At 39.7% G+C, this 17,596-nt stretch overlaps 1 long non-coding RNA gene across 1 annotated transcript in view; it reads right to left on the reverse strand.

Moving 5' to 3' along the window:
• LOC148053477 (uncharacterized) overlaps positions 1–17,596 on the reverse strand; it is a 55,858-nt gene that overhangs the window by 26,636 nt on the left and 11,626 nt on the right. The window contains exon 2 of the long non-coding RNA XR_015708820.1: positions 5,859–6,072. This is a non-coding gene — a long non-coding RNA (uncharacterized LOC148053477). The remainder of the gene's footprint in view (positions 1–5,858; positions 6,073–17,596) is intronic.

Here is a 17,596-nt window from a genome sequence, read left to right on the forward strand (position 1 = left end):
TAGTTGAAAACAGACTAAAGGAATCATAACTAGAACTACACCTTTGGGGTAAAGCTGACCTTGATTTGAAAAGACTAAGGAGCTACACTGGGTGATTCAGTCCCTTTAGCTGCCCTGGTAGCCTCTAGAAGCACCTAGAAGAAAGCCCTGCATATTAGTTGTTCCTGGAGACAGCTGAGTCTGGTTTGTTCACACCCTCTATTATATCCTGCTTCCAGTGCACCTGGCTTCCTTCTGCTTTCTCTTCCCACACTGATGTCTTTCACACCCGACACATCAGAAGGCTTCTCTGTTCCCTTTTCTTCCCTGCCTGCACCAGCTTGGAGCTAGAAGCCTTTGCCCTCCCTAAGGACCTATACCTGATGGGTATCCCTCTCTGAATGAGACAATGTAGAAAGGGCCTGGAAACCCTGAGAGATGATCTACAGGTAGCTTTGGAGGACTACTCACTGACTGCTCTTTGCAGTCATGCAGATGGGAGTATGGACTCCTTCCCTGACTTGCCTTTGGTATTCAGAAAAGATAGACTTCATAGAGTCTTACAAGAATTCAGAATTGCATCAAAAATATTGAACTATACAAAAGTACTAGTGGCCTTTCATTCAAGTAACAAGGGGTAACATATACACCTCACAGGTAATTCCAAATATTAGTTCAGCCCTGCTGTTGGTAAGTGCTAGGAGGACCTATGGAGAGTTCCCTTTAGGGACAAGGAGAAAACTTGGTGACAGAAGAGGTCATCTTTGCTCTAAGCTGTGCTGATCACCCTAAACTTGCTATTGGACTATTCATAAGAACCCTGTGTGCTCACTGGCAGGTTTACATTACAGAACAGACTTGTTTCAAATGATTGTCCATTTAGGCATCTGTCACTCTGGGTTTGCATTGTCTGCAAACATTCTGGAGCAAACTGCTATCCCAAATAAGTATGCATAACTATAGCCAACTTTAAAACTGGGCATGCATCCATACCATGGGGCAAATGATTGGGAATTTATCTCAGAAAATAACATTAATAGAGTAGAACTATTAGTTTTAGACATTACAGTGGGAGACGATAAGGTATGATTAGCTACATTGACTCAACAAATATACAATAAATCTTCCTCAAATTACTTGTATTTCAACTAGAAAAAACTTATTATCAAAATTTAATGCTTTCTAGGGACAGAGGAAACACAAGCCACATGTTGTAAGTCATTTCAGTGATCAATTAACTCACAAAAGACTAAAATTTCCACTTTGTTTTGAAGCTGAATTTGATTGTATTTATTTTCAGACACCAGTTCTGATAAGTTGAAGAGCCTTTGCTATTAAGTGTCTGTTCATCCACTCACGTCAGACTTGATTCCTGCCAATAATCTTGTTCACAGATATTGCAGGTAGAGTGGGGTTCCCAAGTCTTAGCTGTAAAATATCTTTTGCCATCCTATAATTTCATATCCATGTTCTTTCTACCTCCACAACATGCTACAGGACTTAAGGTCCAGCTCAGAGCACAGCATCCCATTAGTGGTTCCCATCACCACATCCAGAGATAACGTAACGTCCTCTAGCTTCCTCCAGCTTCCTCTCCTCAGATATATATAAGAACTGTATTAGCCTTTTTGTTTCAGTGCTATATTGGGAATTTGAGCTCAGCTGTTTATCCTTTACAGTTTACAAGCCATTCGCAGAGGTACTTCTTCCCTAGTCTGTAAATATGGTTTGCTTATACTGAAAACCATCTCAGTTGCCTGAAGCTGACCACAGAATCCAAATTATTCAATGTAACTGATTTATTCTCTTTGTTATTAAGCATTCTTTCCTATCTAGCTCATCTCTAAATATTATATATAACAATTATGTGTTTTCCTCCAGCTAATCAATAAAAACATTAAGTAGCAGATGACCATGAATTAAAACTTGCAGGACTCCATCAGAGATGTCTTCACAAGTGATTTCTTGTTCACAATTCCATATGGCTCCTTAACCAGTGTTTCATTTAATGGAGCAATGCTCTGAATCTACAACATATATGTTTCTTGGTCAAAGTGAAAGGAAATGCCAAGTTAGATACCCTACAGAAATCTGTAATATCAACATTATTATCACTGAAATGTTTAATTTCATCAAAGATATGGAAATACAGACATGATATGAAAAAAACAGACAAGATCGGTTTTCATAACTTTTCATTCTGATATTCATTATATTGTTCTTTAATTCCTTATTAAAGAAATTACAAATGACCCATTACATTATTTTGCCAAGGACTAATGCCAAAGCTGACATTCTTATAGTTAACCTTTCACAATGCTACCACAGCTGTAGCCATCTTCTACACCTCTACAATTTTTTCAGTGTTTCAGACAGCTCATGTGCTTGCTCTCTTCCCACTTGCAGAAGCGGGAGTCCTCACCTATTGATTTAGCAACCTCCTGCTTTGCTGTAGAACTGCTAATATTTTCAGCACTGTCCTTTGATAAGAATGTGTCCTCCAGCTCTGTCCTGAGTAAAAAGCAGGAATACCCATTGAACACTTCTTCCTTTGTGTCATTAGTAGCAGTTGGAATAATATTTCCAACTACGTAATGGCATGGACACTCACAGGTTTTCTTTGGTGCTATTACAATTCTCTGCTTTGGCAAAGTGTTCCTCCTTGCATACTTTGGCTTCTTTCATGATTTTTGCCACAGTTCCTTGTCTAATACTATGCTTTGCTGCTGGTTTTCACTCTATTCCTCTTCCTTCTAGTTTAATTTTAATTTTTGTATTTGCCGTAATTTCTCCACCCATTAGATTATTTTACTTTATCACAATTAGCATCTTATAACTCTAGGGTTGTGAATCTGGGATGAGTGAGAGAAAACTTTTTTAAACAATTCCTGATCATCTCTTCTTTTTTGAACGTTGTTTTCTACAGGTGATTTACATTCCTCATTCTTGTCAACTTTGTGAAATTAACTCTCCTGAAACACCAGTCTGTAGCCACATCCTAAATGAAAGAAGTAATGAATATTTACTTCAAGGCAATTATTAGATTTCACCTCTACAGCAGCTTGCTTGGTTTATGCCAAGATAAGAACTAGATAATTCCCTTTTGTTGGCTGCAAGATTTTTTGAATTGTTACATCTTACTTTCAAAAATTCTGAGTGTTTTAAACAGACAATATGAGGTTCCCAGTAAAAGTTTTAAAGTTCTGCAAGATAATTCAGCTTGCTTTTTTTCTGGCATGCAATAGATCATGAACAAACCAATCATTTGGTTTCCTATGCGGATTGTGTACTACACACTGTGATTTTCCTGTAGGGGTATGGATTTAATACCATATAGGATTATTTTCGTATGTGGCATAGAAACAGGTGGGTGGAGTTCACCACCTCATTTTCCCTTTTGCTCACTAATCCTTTTTAAGTACATTATAACCTTTAGGGCTACACTAAGGCTGGGCTTCCTGGACATTTCTTCCTTCTTCTGCCAGAAAGTTTTGTCCAGGCAGACTGGGGCAGGGAGGAGAGGGTTATACTTTTGTCTGGGATTTCCCTATGGCTGGTAGCCCTAACTAGCTGGATATCTCCAACTCAGCTGCTATAGATCCAGAAATACATGTGGGGCTGAATAGCTGCCTGTGCCTTAATTTATAGGAAGCATTCAGTTTAATGGCTTCATAGTCACTCTACAACAGTTCAGTAGGTCCAGTGCTTCTAGGAAGTATCTGTCCTTCCCAAGCAGCCTGTGTGCACATTGCTCTGAAATATCAAAGTAAGAACATTACAAAAGGCAATTTTTGACTGGACCAAAGTATCTTCAGGCCAGTAACCTGCCTCTGATGGTAGGGGAAGTCTAGGGAAAAGAGAATGAACGGAGCAACGAAAAGTGCTCTTTCCCCAGCAAGCCTCCCTAAGTTCCAGCCATTAGAGAATTAGGAACTTCCCAAATTAGAGGTAACATCTTTGTGTTTAATAGCCTTTGTGGTAATTCTCTTCAGTGGATGAGCCTCACCAGTTTTTGAACCCCTGTTGACTTTTGGCATATCTAGCATCCTGTGACAGTGAGTTCCACTGTTGCATTGTGAGTTGTATGAAAAAAAGTGTCATTATTTTTGTCTTGAATCTCCTACTTAACAGTTTAATCTGGTACCTCTATTTGTGAAATACAATTAAAAATAATTCCTCTTCTACAGCACACATCATCTTATACACCTAAATTTCACATAGAATACAATCGTATGTCCTCTCTCAGCTGAGTTTTTTCTAGGTTTGGTTTTTCATCATATAGTTACTGTTCTATATCTCTGATCACTTCTGTTGCTTTTCTTTGTAGTTTCCTTAGTTTTCCTATGGATTTTGGTGGATGCAGGACCAGACCTACATATAATTAAAGATGTGAATTCACTGTGCATTTATTCAGTGGCATACCAAAGATTAATGTTTTATCTTGAATGTCACAAGTTCATGTTAAACAAATTGTAGTTTGATCCCCCTCTCCCTTTAGCTCTTGACTTGATGTTCTCCTGACTCATCCGAAAAGCACACCCTCTCCATTTTCTCCTTTCTTCCCATGCACACAGATCCTGCCATAACCACCTTTGCTTTTTGCTCTAATAACATCAGTACTGAGACAGAGCTAAAAGCATTGGCTGGACCTGGTTGACTCCAGCCAGAGTCATTCACACTAGTTGCTCTTTCTAGAAGCAGGATGCAGAGACACTCAGGCTGGTTCTGGAGAGAAGTAGCACAGATCCAGTAGCGCTTTTGTCTCTGGGCTTTGTGCCACAACTCTTTGTAATGGGATCCCCTTCATTCAGGAGAAACCACTACCCAAGAAGCCTGATTCAGTATAGCTGCTCTGATGTGGCTGTTGCCAAAATACGGCATTAAGCTTTGCATTCAGGTTTTGAAATATTTTGCATTAATTCCCACCCTAGTGATTTTGGCTTACTCATCATCAAGACCACCATAGAGAAATAGTGATTGGCAACTGAAATATGTGCCTGTAAAGCCTTGCATTATTAACCTCATGTGTTCTGGGCAAATTCCAGGTCAGATAATTGCCTTCCATCCACCATAAATCCTCCCCGTGGTTCCATGTGGGTATGTGTTAAGAGACAAAATCAGGCTGCTGATTCAGGTGATTATTTTCTTAACCTTAACCAAATGGATGAACCAGGTTGGGAAAGCAGTCACATAGATTATTCACAACTTCCATTACTTGGTATGAGGTTATACACATCCCATGCAATTCAGATCAAAGGCACTTTAAAAATGGTAAAATTAGACAGGTATTATTCTGGTTACTGCTAACTGACAAAACAGTTCCATTCACTCTGCAAGAGAAACTGTGTTTCCTCCTCCCTTTCACATTTTTTTTCTGCAGAAAAATATCTTGAACTAGCTCTGTTAGTAACAATTTATCCTGTAACATATAGTGGGTTTCCAGTTCTCAGGGATCTGTGCTGACTCCCAATTGGTGCTTAATGCAATTATCATTTATTCTATTTGGATATTAGCATTAAAGAAGTGTGTTTTTTTTCATAACAGCTTTGCGTATGTTCCGCATTAACATTCCAGTGCTGCCCAGTAAAAATAGTTGGCCATCTGCCCACTTCTTAAAGTAAATTTTTGGTTTACTATTTTTTGAATTTGGATTTCTAATTATAGTTAGCTCTTCATAAATAGTTTAGCAGAGCTAGAGAGAGTGTTAATCACTGCATTTCTGAACCTTTCCTCCCTAATAAGTAACTGTAACCTGGCACTGACACACCTCAGCTATCCAAATTCCTCCAAAATCCAATATATTTTTGTAATTTCCCCTTCTTTGTTCTGGAGTGTTAGGTTTTCTCCCTGAACTTTCTAAGAGGAAACATCCCTCTTACCTTTGAACCTGGCAGCAAACCGCCATCCTTTCTCTTCGCTTGCCTCCCACCAAACCAGCTTAGTGTCTTCGGATGGACCTGTGGGCCATCAGCTGGAGAACTGCAGGTACTATGTCATCAGAGAGCTATTCTTTGATGATGTGGTCAGCCTTCCTACGGTTTCTAGTAAGCCAGTCTTGGCAGGTTCATCTTGCCAATGCGCCAGCTCATACAGCTGTAATTATAATTGAATTCACAAAGTTAGATTTAGTCTTCCAAGTCCATATATCAGCCTTAGTTGCTGCAGTTTTCTGCTACTTAAGTGTATTTAATTTACAAACTACTGTGCACGTTATATTTCCAGTGGCTTTTGAGATGTGTGGAAGGGTGTGTGTTCAAATCAGAAGCATAAAAACCTAAGTAACCACACACATAAAAGAGACAAAAAAGTATGAGAGGGAAGACAGTATCAGAGGACATAAATGCTTTATGCTATACTATTTCAAATGAACACACCAGTGCTCACAAGGGCACAGCTAAAACTGGGTGACAGTCCTTGGAAGTGTCAAGCTAGCTACCTCTGTACAATTCCAGCTCATTTTCCAGGATAAATATTAATCTTCCCAGGGGTTACAGCGGAGTGAAAGCACAATAGCATGTGGTGGTGAATCACATCTTGAAGCTTTTCTTTGGGGCACAAATACTTTTCTGTGATCAGCAGGGAACTCTAAAAAACCCCCAGTTGTCCAGAAACTATTTTTTGCCAGTGTAACTCCCTTCAAGATTTACACTGAAATGTCTATTGAACAAGCTTGTTCTTCCTCACTCATAGTCTTCATCAGATTGTGAGGGAGCAAGCCTTGCTGCTGGTCTGTAAGCTTTTCTTGCAAATCAGCTGCATGATTGCGCACCAGTTCCTTTTATGATCACTATTCCTTCAATGTACTGTACCCAAATTTACCATTTATGGGAAATATTTTTTCCAGTATCCAATAATCAGCTAATCAGTATCAGTTAATTTGTATTCATTCTTAAGCTTTTAAAAGCACTACTCAAATTATGCACATATATAGAGATATATTTTAAAATACTTTTTTGAAATTATCCGTTGTCCCTGCCATTTCCTTACAATTTCTCTTTTATCATGATGTGTTCTTCAGAATTCTCCAAAGGAGGGACTTTCCTTTCATAAATGTCTGGAAGGTTTTTATTGTTTTCCAGAGTAACAGAGACAATCAGTCAAAAAACAGGTTTTGAAATAAAATTGTTTGGGAGGGGGGAGGACAGAGAAGAGAAAAAAAGAAGGTATAGGTGAAAGTAGCCAGCAAAAATCTCTCATGTACAGAATTCAGAATATTTTATTTCAGATATTTTGATATGTCCTCTCATTGCAGCTGATGTTCTTTAAATCCCTATCTACTTCTATATATTGCACACTCAGCCTGTATACTATTTCTTATGATGTCATATGCCTGAGGATTCTGGTAAGATGCCTCGTTATAGTTCTTAATGAAAAACGTAGTTTAACAAAGAAGTAACTTTAACTAAAATGTAAGTTTAGGTAAGTCTAACAGAGGAAAAGGGGGTATCAAAGGCAATCACATGAGGATTTTGGAATCCCTCTTTTTTTCCCATTGTTTATGATTTCTTGTTAAAAACATTTTCTGACTACTCCAACTGCTAGTAGTAAGAGTGACAGAAATCTTCAAAACATTTCACAAGGAATCAGGTGAATAGAAAGAAGAGGAGAATATGATTGCAAATTAACAGCAGCTTTTTGTATTTCAGAACTCATAGTAGAAACCAAATGCAACTCCAGAACCAAATTGCTAGTAAACCATTTAAAAGAATGATAAAAATAGTTAATACAAAAAGATTAGAAGTGGCATTGCAGGACCTATGTTACTGCTATCTGGAATACTGACAACACATTTCAGAAATTAGATCCTTTCTTTTAACAAAGGTAACAAACCATGAAGATCTTTACTACTGCCAAGTCTACTCCAGTGAGACAGGATGGCTAGCATGCTCTGTGCGGGCAAACTAAAATGACAAAAGGGGTTTTCTCTCTATTAAAATAGAAGATAAATAAACAGCTATACTGTGTTGCTGGACTCTAAATTAGTAATTTCACAAGGAGTTAGAGTGAGTTTATTTAGAATGACCTACCAGCTTCTGGCATTCTATAAATAAAAAATATTTTAATCTCTATACTAATTAATAGATCAGATATGACCCACAAAGTTCCATTTAAAGTTATCTGTAAGGTAATTTCATGATAATGTAATTGCCTGTCAGAAACTGGTTTAGACAGAAGATTGTAGGCACTAATACAGATAGCTGATACAAATAGGGGAGGAGAAAAAAAACGCATCCTGAGCGTCTTCCCTTTCCTAATTCAGCATCTCAGAATCTTGAAGAAAGCTTTGAAACAGGTTCTAGAGACAATTGCTGAATTATTGTGTCATTACAATGTAAATTTACAAGTCTAATAACTGAAATTCTAATATTCTTCTTTCTAATAGAAGAAAAAAAATAGTGTTAGGTTCAGGAACTGAGGCACACAGAAGGATGGAGCATCTGCTCATACATCTGAGAAGAATAATGTGGAGGCATGAAGCTGCTGGGATTTCCTGTCATCCTTTGCTCTCCCACTCTTAATCTCCTGAACTGTTCTAATTTTGACATAAATCCGATTCTAGCACATTCTTTCGATCAGCCTTAAGGACCGTGACAATACCCAAATTTTAAAACAGTAACCTCAGGCACATTTTCCTCTCATATCACTCCCTGCATATTACACTGCTCCTTGGCACATTCTTCATGCTGCAAATTCATGAGTGCCTATGGAGGAAAGTCCCACAGGGGCTGGGGGTCTCCTTCAGTGTGAACTGCAGCTCCAAAATGTCCTGTTGGCCACCTCAGTCACTGAAAAGAAGCTGTGCTGGGTGTGAGGAGCTCAGTCTAAATATTTTGCTTATGAAGTTCACTCAGAAACCATAGGACATATGTTTGTAACCACTCAGTCTCAACTGCCAGCAAAAGACTATCTTTTCATTCTACAGTCTAGCAGCAGCTTGTGAATATCTCTGTTGACTGATCCATTTTTAATAAATTTTTATTATCATTTTTGTGTACAATATGATTCTCCATCATTATAATTTTTTCCATTCTTTATAATGCTTTAGCTGTGCAGATGTTAGTAAATTTGCAGTTTTAGAGCAAATACAGGCACATTTCAAGTCGTAAAAAGTTTTCATCTTTCCTGATTTAAACTCTCATTCAACTGTGTCAGATACCAAGCTGTTGTTTTGAAGATTTTTCTTTAACGTGCATATGACTTACTCTAGTTTTGTAACAGATGAAGTGCACTTATAAACCTCAATACCTGCGCAACTGTAATGTCTTAGCAATTTCATAATGAAATTCATATGGAATTTAGCAACCCACGCCAGATTTGTGTCAGAATCTTTAACATGTTCCAGTTGCATGAAATACTAATTAAAGGCACTCATTGTTAACTGATATAAATAGTCCCCACTTAGCCCGTTATAGGTATGGGTTGTAAAACAAACAATTATGTGACAGATGATACATGTTAACACAGAGAAATTCTGTAATGACATTTCTGTAACACTGTAACCTCTTCAACCACCATGTGTTCCACATTACAGGCTAAAGGGGGTGCTGATTGCAAAGGTGACGTACTTTCCAGTTTGTGACTTTTCTTCTAAGAATAGAAATGCCTTAGAGCACCTCTGAATGATTTACATTACAAATTTAGTTCAGGCAATGAAATCATTAATGCAAGCTTGATTTTAGCTGCTACATGTGTTTGCTATTCCATGCACTAGTGCCAAACAGTTGAATATGCCTACCTACCAAACAGTACCCTACCTAGAAACTGACTTGGTAATCCAAGTAAATGATTGCTTCCTATTTATCATTTCTTTCATCCAATACCCATTTTCCCATCACTCTGCACTATGAATAAAATGATGCGGACCAAAGAGGAAACTGACTTTGGAATGTATATTTTTTTTTAAAAATATGTCATCAAAACTCCAAGCTAATCATGGTATAGAAGCAATCTCCTGGTGTCTGGATAAGATACACAAATTATTTAATTAGTAAAAAATGGTGTCTGCCTTTCCACTAGCCAACATATTCCTGTAACATTAGAAGCAGGTGGCCTCCTTACTCAAAGTACAAACATGCAGAAGTTGCCTAGTGCATTTGCCCTGCCAAAAAAATATGTATTTTCGCATCTGTGAATGTACGATCCTGTGTTTAACCCTTGCAACTACAGAGTTTCTAAAGCAACAGAAGAAGAATGGCCGAGGTACATGTGTCTTCAGGGGGGCAGCCAATGAAGAAAAGGTGACCAAGATCTATGGACATTACTGTGAGTTATTTCAGCCATGACTTTCAAAAGGGACTACTAAAGATGGGTGCAGGGTAAGTGAGCTTTTTTTAAAAAGCATGACACTCATACTCATGTAAATGCTTGTTTAGGACTCGGAAAACTCCAATTTTGACATCTACTATTAAAAAATTTTGGCCTTTGTGAGCAAGACAAAACTACATGTTAGTAGATACCTGTCTCCAAAATGCTCTCTCAGAGATGTATATTTCACCAGGAGCAAACCCAACTGAGCTATAACAAGTACAAGACAAAACTAAAATTTTACTAGTATTATAATGATTGATTTGCTGCAGAAAGTGAAAAAGTAAAAGCACGAGAGAACAGATGATGCAAAACTTATATGTTAAGGGAAATATCCTTGTCTTACATCACAGCTAGAAATTGGCCTGGATGGAAACCCTTAAGCTCATCAGGCTTGTCCTTGGAGGCACTTTTTATCTAGGTTTGGATCCAAACTTTTTGGCTTATAGCTACTTTCTGATAGAAGTGTGGAAAGTCCTTTGTGACACCTCACCCGCACAGTGGATTGAAGGTTTTCCAAGTCCACTGGGCTGTCCTTTCTGATGGTACAGGCTCCACCCATTCAATTCGAGCAGAGACCAAAAAATAACAAAAATAAGATACATTTAGGCAAAGCCTGTGAAAAAACTGAAATATCAGAAGTTAAAGTTAGTACATAAAGACGTTACTATCCGGAGCTGTTCAAACACTCTGGAAAGATTGTGAATAACGCTAATATCTCCATGGCTAAAAAAAAAAAAAAAAAAAAAAAAAAAAGTAACACTATTAATCCCATTTTAACCCCTGCTTAATCTTGCCAACCTCAAGCAGACCCACCTGAAATTTTACCTAGCAGTCAGTGGTCTTATCCCAGAATGCACATTTGTTTCTGGAACATTTGAAGCCATTTGGATAGGACATTTGGATGATATTATTGTCCAAAAATGGGGATGTTCTCACTCTTTGGACTTTTTCCTAACCTTTTTTTTTGGTTTTTAGAACACAAAAATGATTTACCCTAGAAATGTCAAACTTGATTCAATGCTTGCTTGGCGAAGAGACATGCCTTTGGAGCCTGTTAGAGGGCTTAGGTGGGTAATTGTAAAGTTATTGTTAGTTTTTTCCACACTCATGGCATACAGTACATGGCCAGCTCGTGTTAATAAATACCTGTTGGGTACATGTGTGGTTTATAAAGGCTTGATTCAAAGCCCACAGAAGTCAATGAAAAGACTTCTCTGGCTATGAACGGGCTTGGAGTCAGGCTGTAAATGTAAATGACAGGATGGAAGAGAATCTGTCATGGGAAAACTCACGTCTCCTGCAACCCTTAGAGTCTTCATGGACAGGCAGAGCACGGAGAGAATGGGAAGACACTCATTGTCCGTGGACACTGTGTACTATAGGGGCCAAAGAATACAGAAGGGAAACAGAGTCTTGAGAAAGGGGAAATGCTAGGGTCACAGTGGGGTGAAAAATTTTTTTTGAATGATAACAGCTAATACTGATTAAACATGCTTGGCCTTCTGCACCAATGGCAGGGGGGGAGAAAAAAAATATATAATCTATACAAAATCTTATCCTTGCATGACTAATATATAGGTGTTCAATTGCTTTTGAGCAATATATATGCATTTCCCAGGCTGGACCTATCTCATGTGACTGTGCATGTTGATGTGGGGACTGGCAGATAATTGCAACACCCAGCTGTGGAAGGAAATGAGCTGCAGCAGCAAGTCACCCTCCCATCCAGCTGTATGCCTAGCCCCGCCTCATCCTGCAATAGAGCGCCAGAGCCCTTGGGAGCTCCTGTCATCACCTGCCTGAGAACTATTCCCAGGGCCTCCTTCCTTCAGCTCTCCGAGGCATTCCTATGCATCTCATAGGTCCTGGCAGTATGAAGATTTTGGTAGGCAGCTGGGAGGGTCAGGAAGGTTGCATGCCCACTAGTGAAAGCACACGTTTGCTCCACTTCCAGCAACTAGGCAAATGTCTGCAGAATCAGGCTGTGAAAAATCTCCACAGCAAAGTAATGATCCTTCACATCCTCTCTGTTTTTGTGCAAAGCAGGAACACTTTTGCACAGAGCCTATGTATAAAGTCTAGCTCTTTGTACATCTACCAAAAAGTACCCATCTCTACTCATGCTTACCATGTAAAAATACCTTCCACTACGTTTGACCTGTTTATTTATTTACTTATTCTCTCTTCAATTTTGAATAACTCTTTTAAGGTGGAAAGGCACAATGATTTGCCTGAGCAAGTTTTTGTTTTACTGTGGGTATGTGAAGTCCAGCAGTAGCTGCTTGGTAGTTTGCCACTCAGAGTTGAAAGTTCAACAGCCACCTGTGTCACATCTCTCCCTTTTTTGGATTGAAAGGGTGTTATAGGAAAGGTGTGTTTGCTTTTTCTTTTTTGGTAGGACTAAAAATGGAAGGGAGCATTGTCTGTGAGAAACTTATTTCCTAGTGTAGTGAAGTAGCCAGCTGGCAGCCATATGGCATCAAGCCATCAGGAGGTTGAAGGCCATTGGACAACTGTGTGGGATTTGTTTCTCACTCGATGTGTTTGGTTTTAAAATCATTTATTTCTGGAGTAAGTCATAGATATGGAAAGGGTTTTACCTAGGGGACGGTTGTTTCCCCATCCAGTTGAAACCACAAACAGACAGAAAGCTGGTCGCTGGCCAAAGTGAAAGGCCAAAGGCAAATTGTCCCATATTTATCCTTTACTGGGTCAAAACTCAAAAGCTGGACACTGATGGCAGTTCATAAATATTTCACTGCTCCAATCAACAAATGAGATAGAAGGACATTGCATGTCAAGAAACTTGTTGACTCTTGCAGAGCGGATAGCCAGCTGGCACGAGCACCGTTATTGCCCTGTCACAGAGCTGAAAGGCCAGAGACAAATGGTGCCAGATTTGTTCCTGGTTTAGCTAAAATAACACAGGAATCATGTTTATGTTTTGATCTTGCTGTGGTGTTGCCTGTGATCCTCACTGGCCATGTGATCCTGACTTATTAGTAAGAGGAGATGCTGAACTCTCCAGAGAGAAATTCTGCCTGAAGGTTTACAATTCCTACTTCATTCAAGCTTCCCATTCATCTCATATTTTATCCTCTCTTGTGTTTGCAAGTGCTTTGGGAGTCACCAAGAGATGCTTTTAACATAGTGTATGGGATCTGATCCCATACTCACAGCTCTGGAGATCTGTGGGTCAGGTTCTTTGTAAGTATTGATGGGCAAAAAGCCACTCAGATCAGTGAAAACAAACTCTTGTGTGTTGTTTAGGTAAGGATTGCATCCTGACCAGCAAAGTTGCCATCCTTACCCAGGAGCAGTGGACTAGCCTGCTTGTTCTGAAATAGTCAATGAATGCCTGTGGCACCTCCTTGTACACATCTGGAAGGGTTAACACTTCAAACTTCTGCCCCTTGTTTGGGATGGGTGATAAACGGCCAAGAAAAAATCAGCTATATGCTTTCCATAGAACATGCCAATAGACAACCTTCTGGCTCCTGGTTCTTGGGATGGCTCACTGCCCAGCATCCCTAGTGATCCAGAAACACAATGTTTTCACAATACCTGAAGCAGTACAGTTAAATTTAGATTCTGATCAGCCTGGCAGGCTGCCCACATAAAAGTAAAGGGTTATGAGGATGCCAGCTGGTCCCCTGTCACCAGCTTTGGCTTCTGGAAGGCAGATCTCCTTCCAGAGAGCACGAATCCTCTGAGGAGATGGGTTGAGTAAGGCTGCGGGTTTTCAGTTACCCATGCAAAGGAGCATGGCAAAACAGATTTCCTTGGCTCCACACATGCTTTACAACCCAGTTCCAGGGCAACTCAGACAGTGACAGAAGGAACTTCCAAAGCTCTGTGGTGGTCCATCTTGGTGTAACCTAAGAAGTCATCCTCTTCAGCTCTCTGCCCCCAGCTCTCTGCCTGGAGGTTTCCTCCCCAGCAGCAGTAGTGGCAACAGAACAGTTAGAATGTTTGGTTCCCCAGCAACTGCAGTTGACTGTCTGGTATATCAATTTAAGTCACAGTTGAGTTCAGTTTGTGTTAATGAGCATGATGATCTGTGAACTCTGCTAGCAGAGGAGCCAGCTGCTCTGCTTCTGGGAAAGGAGCAGCCACCGTCAGTGCTGGAGGTGGGCAGGTAGGAGAGGGAATGCCTAAGTTCACCCCAGCCTGGCTTGATGGACAGGATGCAGCTCCCTCAAGTTTCATCAGGGTCCTGCTTGATTCTATTTACTGAGAGCAAATGGAGAGGAAGCTAAAGAAGAGGCGGTGTGGGAGTAAGGATTCCTGCTCTGGCTGGCCAGAAAGGCTGTATGGAAACACAACTGGGAATAAACTTCTTCACTCAAGAGGGTGAAGTAAAGGAGAGAAGAAAAGGATGTTGAGTAGAAAACTGTAATTCCCTTCTATCGCCTCTTGTTCTCTTGTCTGCTCTCAGCACAGGGTATATTATCACCTGGCAGTTTATTTTACCTTAAACTTTTTTTAAATTTTTCTATCAGGACCTTTGAAATGGATGAAATGTTATGTCTCCTTTCAATTCTGACCTGCAAAATCCCTATCTGATCAAGTTTTGTAAGTGTCCTAGCTGAAAGTAAAATAATATCTCCAATCGCTAATATCTTAGTGACCTGGAAAATGTGACTTGATTAAACTCCAGGGCCAAGAAAGAACACATTTATTGAAGATGACTGTTAATGAGTCTACTCCATCTGTAATGTTAGATCAGTTTTTAAACTCAGACTTTCAATGAATACAAGGATTCCAAATACTGATGCATTAATGCAGACTACAGCCCTAAGGTTTCTCTCGTGGGACAATTGGAGCCAGGCCCTTGTCTAAAGAAAGGACAAGAACAGCTACAGAGTGCAACAAAAATGGGACTCAAACTCTTAAGTATGCAGGACAAGTAAATTGAATGATCCACAGGTTGATCTCCCCTCTTCAGAAAAATGTGTATGCTTTAGTTTCTTTGTACTTGATGTTACATTTTTTATCAGAGAAAGGTAGTAAGAGCTTCTTCCTGTGACAGGTACTATGCGTAACTATGATAAATTAGTAAATATAAGGACTTCTTGAGAACAGGAAGCAGTACTACTGGAGGCTAAAGTGTCTGGTAGAGATTCAAGTGTTACCACAGGATTTATATTTATGAGTTGCCACAAATTGTTCTGAACAAAAACACTAGACACAATCCCCTCCGGCTCCCTGAAACTCCATCAGCTTTGGGACTGCACTGAGACATAGACTTGGACTGAAATCCAGGAATAAAAGCTGTGGCTTGGATCTGTATCTATATGTACCCAGGAGAAGGACTGAACCTTGTATATCTGTGAGTGAATGGTGCATGCATTTTACTCATCTATGTCTTCCTCACACTCTGTGCTATCTCTGTCAGCTTCCTCACTCTATCCCCTGGCACGAATGCACAGCACACTCTCATGTCACTTAAATCACCAAGAGCTGATATTACTTTTTTGGTCAAACATATGCTAACTCATTTTTATAAATAGGAACATGAACTGCTGTTTTATAGACTAGAAACCACAGTTGCAGGCAAAAAGACTATATGCTACCTGAACTTTGGTTACTAATCAGTTAAAAATAGATATTTGCTCCTTCTGCATTTACTTAAGTTTTCTCTCTATTAGCTAATGTGTATTGATGGAATCTCATCAGCTTTTTCATGACCATTTTGAGATGTGTGCTTGCCAAAAGTGTTAAACTACAGTCTTGCTCTCCAAACCGATGTACAGCTGAGCTAAAAATGTCATGTGTTGGCTTTAAAACAAAGCAAAAATGAAAATTGAGTTTTGCTGCTGCATTCATTTCAGATCGCAGGCTAACTTCCATAAAGGGTATAGGCCAGATTCTTAGCACATTGAAAACTGCATAGGTCCACCGATTCCCATGAAGCTACGTTGATTTACAGCAGCTGAGAATCTGGCCTAAAAAGCTCGGGGCTATATATCTATCTTATGTTATGTTAAAGTCCCTTGACCTCTTACTTGATTGCCTTGCTCCAGCATCTAATGCTAGTGTAGGTAAATTATACCTCTGCTGGCCACTAAGCTTGCTGTTCTAGCAACATTAATAACCTCAAGGCTTCTAATTTTCTTACCAATGCTTACTAGACCCCCTGTGCAAGCCTCTGGGGCTGCTCTGACAATAATCCCAATATATTTTGTTTTGAATGAAAATAAACTTTATTGCAACTTGCGCTGGAGGCAGACCCACGAGCCTACACTCTAGAATGCCTAGTAGGCAGCTGTGTAATCATTAGCAATCCTATAGGGAACAGTACTAGGATCAGTTCAGAAGGGTTCTTCATCCAGCTGGGACTATAATTTACAATGCCACCATCGCTACAATAACAAGGTAGCAGAGGGAAAATACTCTGGAAGGGGTGGCAGTGAAATTCAGCCATCGCAAGGTGTGGTCTTTGGGGCAAAACCTTTAACTGGCAGAAGGTTCACTAACTGTTCTGGTAACCTCAGACTTTCACCTTTCATTAAATCTAAATCTACAGTCAAAATGAACTTGCAAAGGCATCCACATAGAAAGGGAAATCAAGAAAGATCCTGTCTTTCCGTGCAGAACCAGAGAGATTCTGGTGTCCTGGGCCTCTTTCTCACTGGGTTCCTCTTGCCCTTCTGCCCCACCATTGTGCTCGCTCACCACACTGGACCTGCAGCTCTCCTTGCACAACAAAAGAAGCAGCAGACGCAATAGCAACCTGTCAGGTTTTGTTTCTGCTTGGCATCCAGCTCACCCCACCTTTTCCTTTACCTTATTTTTATATAGTACATCTGTTTTAGATCTGTAAATTTTTATTGTAATCACTAAAGTCAGTTCACAAAGGTCACTACTGGTCACTTTTATCAAAAACTAAGTTATGGATCAATTTTACAACCAAAACCATGATGCTGAAGAGGCACAAATTTTAGTTTGACATCTCACGTGATCACATGGGATTGTAAGCTGTTCCCTGATTGGAAGAGCATAACCCTCAGAGCAGGGTTTTCCCATTTTTGCAAATGTGCTCTGTATCTGCTGCGAGTTCACTGTTGCTCTAACCTCCAACCCCATTTGGGGAGCTAATTAGCTGAAATAAAAATTTTCACTTTTGAAAATTGTGAGTCCTTCAGCCCTCTGTCTTCCTGAAAGTCCCCTGCATGCCTTAATAGGGTACAGTATTTCAAGGGCAAAGACTGTGTGCTTTGAATGAAAGGCTGCTGCTTTTTATCAAATGTTAAATCAGCATAATTTGCTATTCATGTTGTTCGTCTTTTTTTTTTTTTTCTGTTAA

The sequence above is a fragment of the Nipponia nippon genome, unplaced genomic scaffold, assembly GCF_047370975.1.
Source record: "Nipponia nippon isolate SJK-2023a ecotype South Korea unplaced genomic scaffold, ASM4737097v1 scaffold_4, whole genome shotgun sequence".
In the NCBI taxonomy this organism is placed as follows: Eukaryota; Metazoa; Chordata; class Aves; order Pelecaniformes; family Threskiornithidae; genus Nipponia; species Nipponia nippon.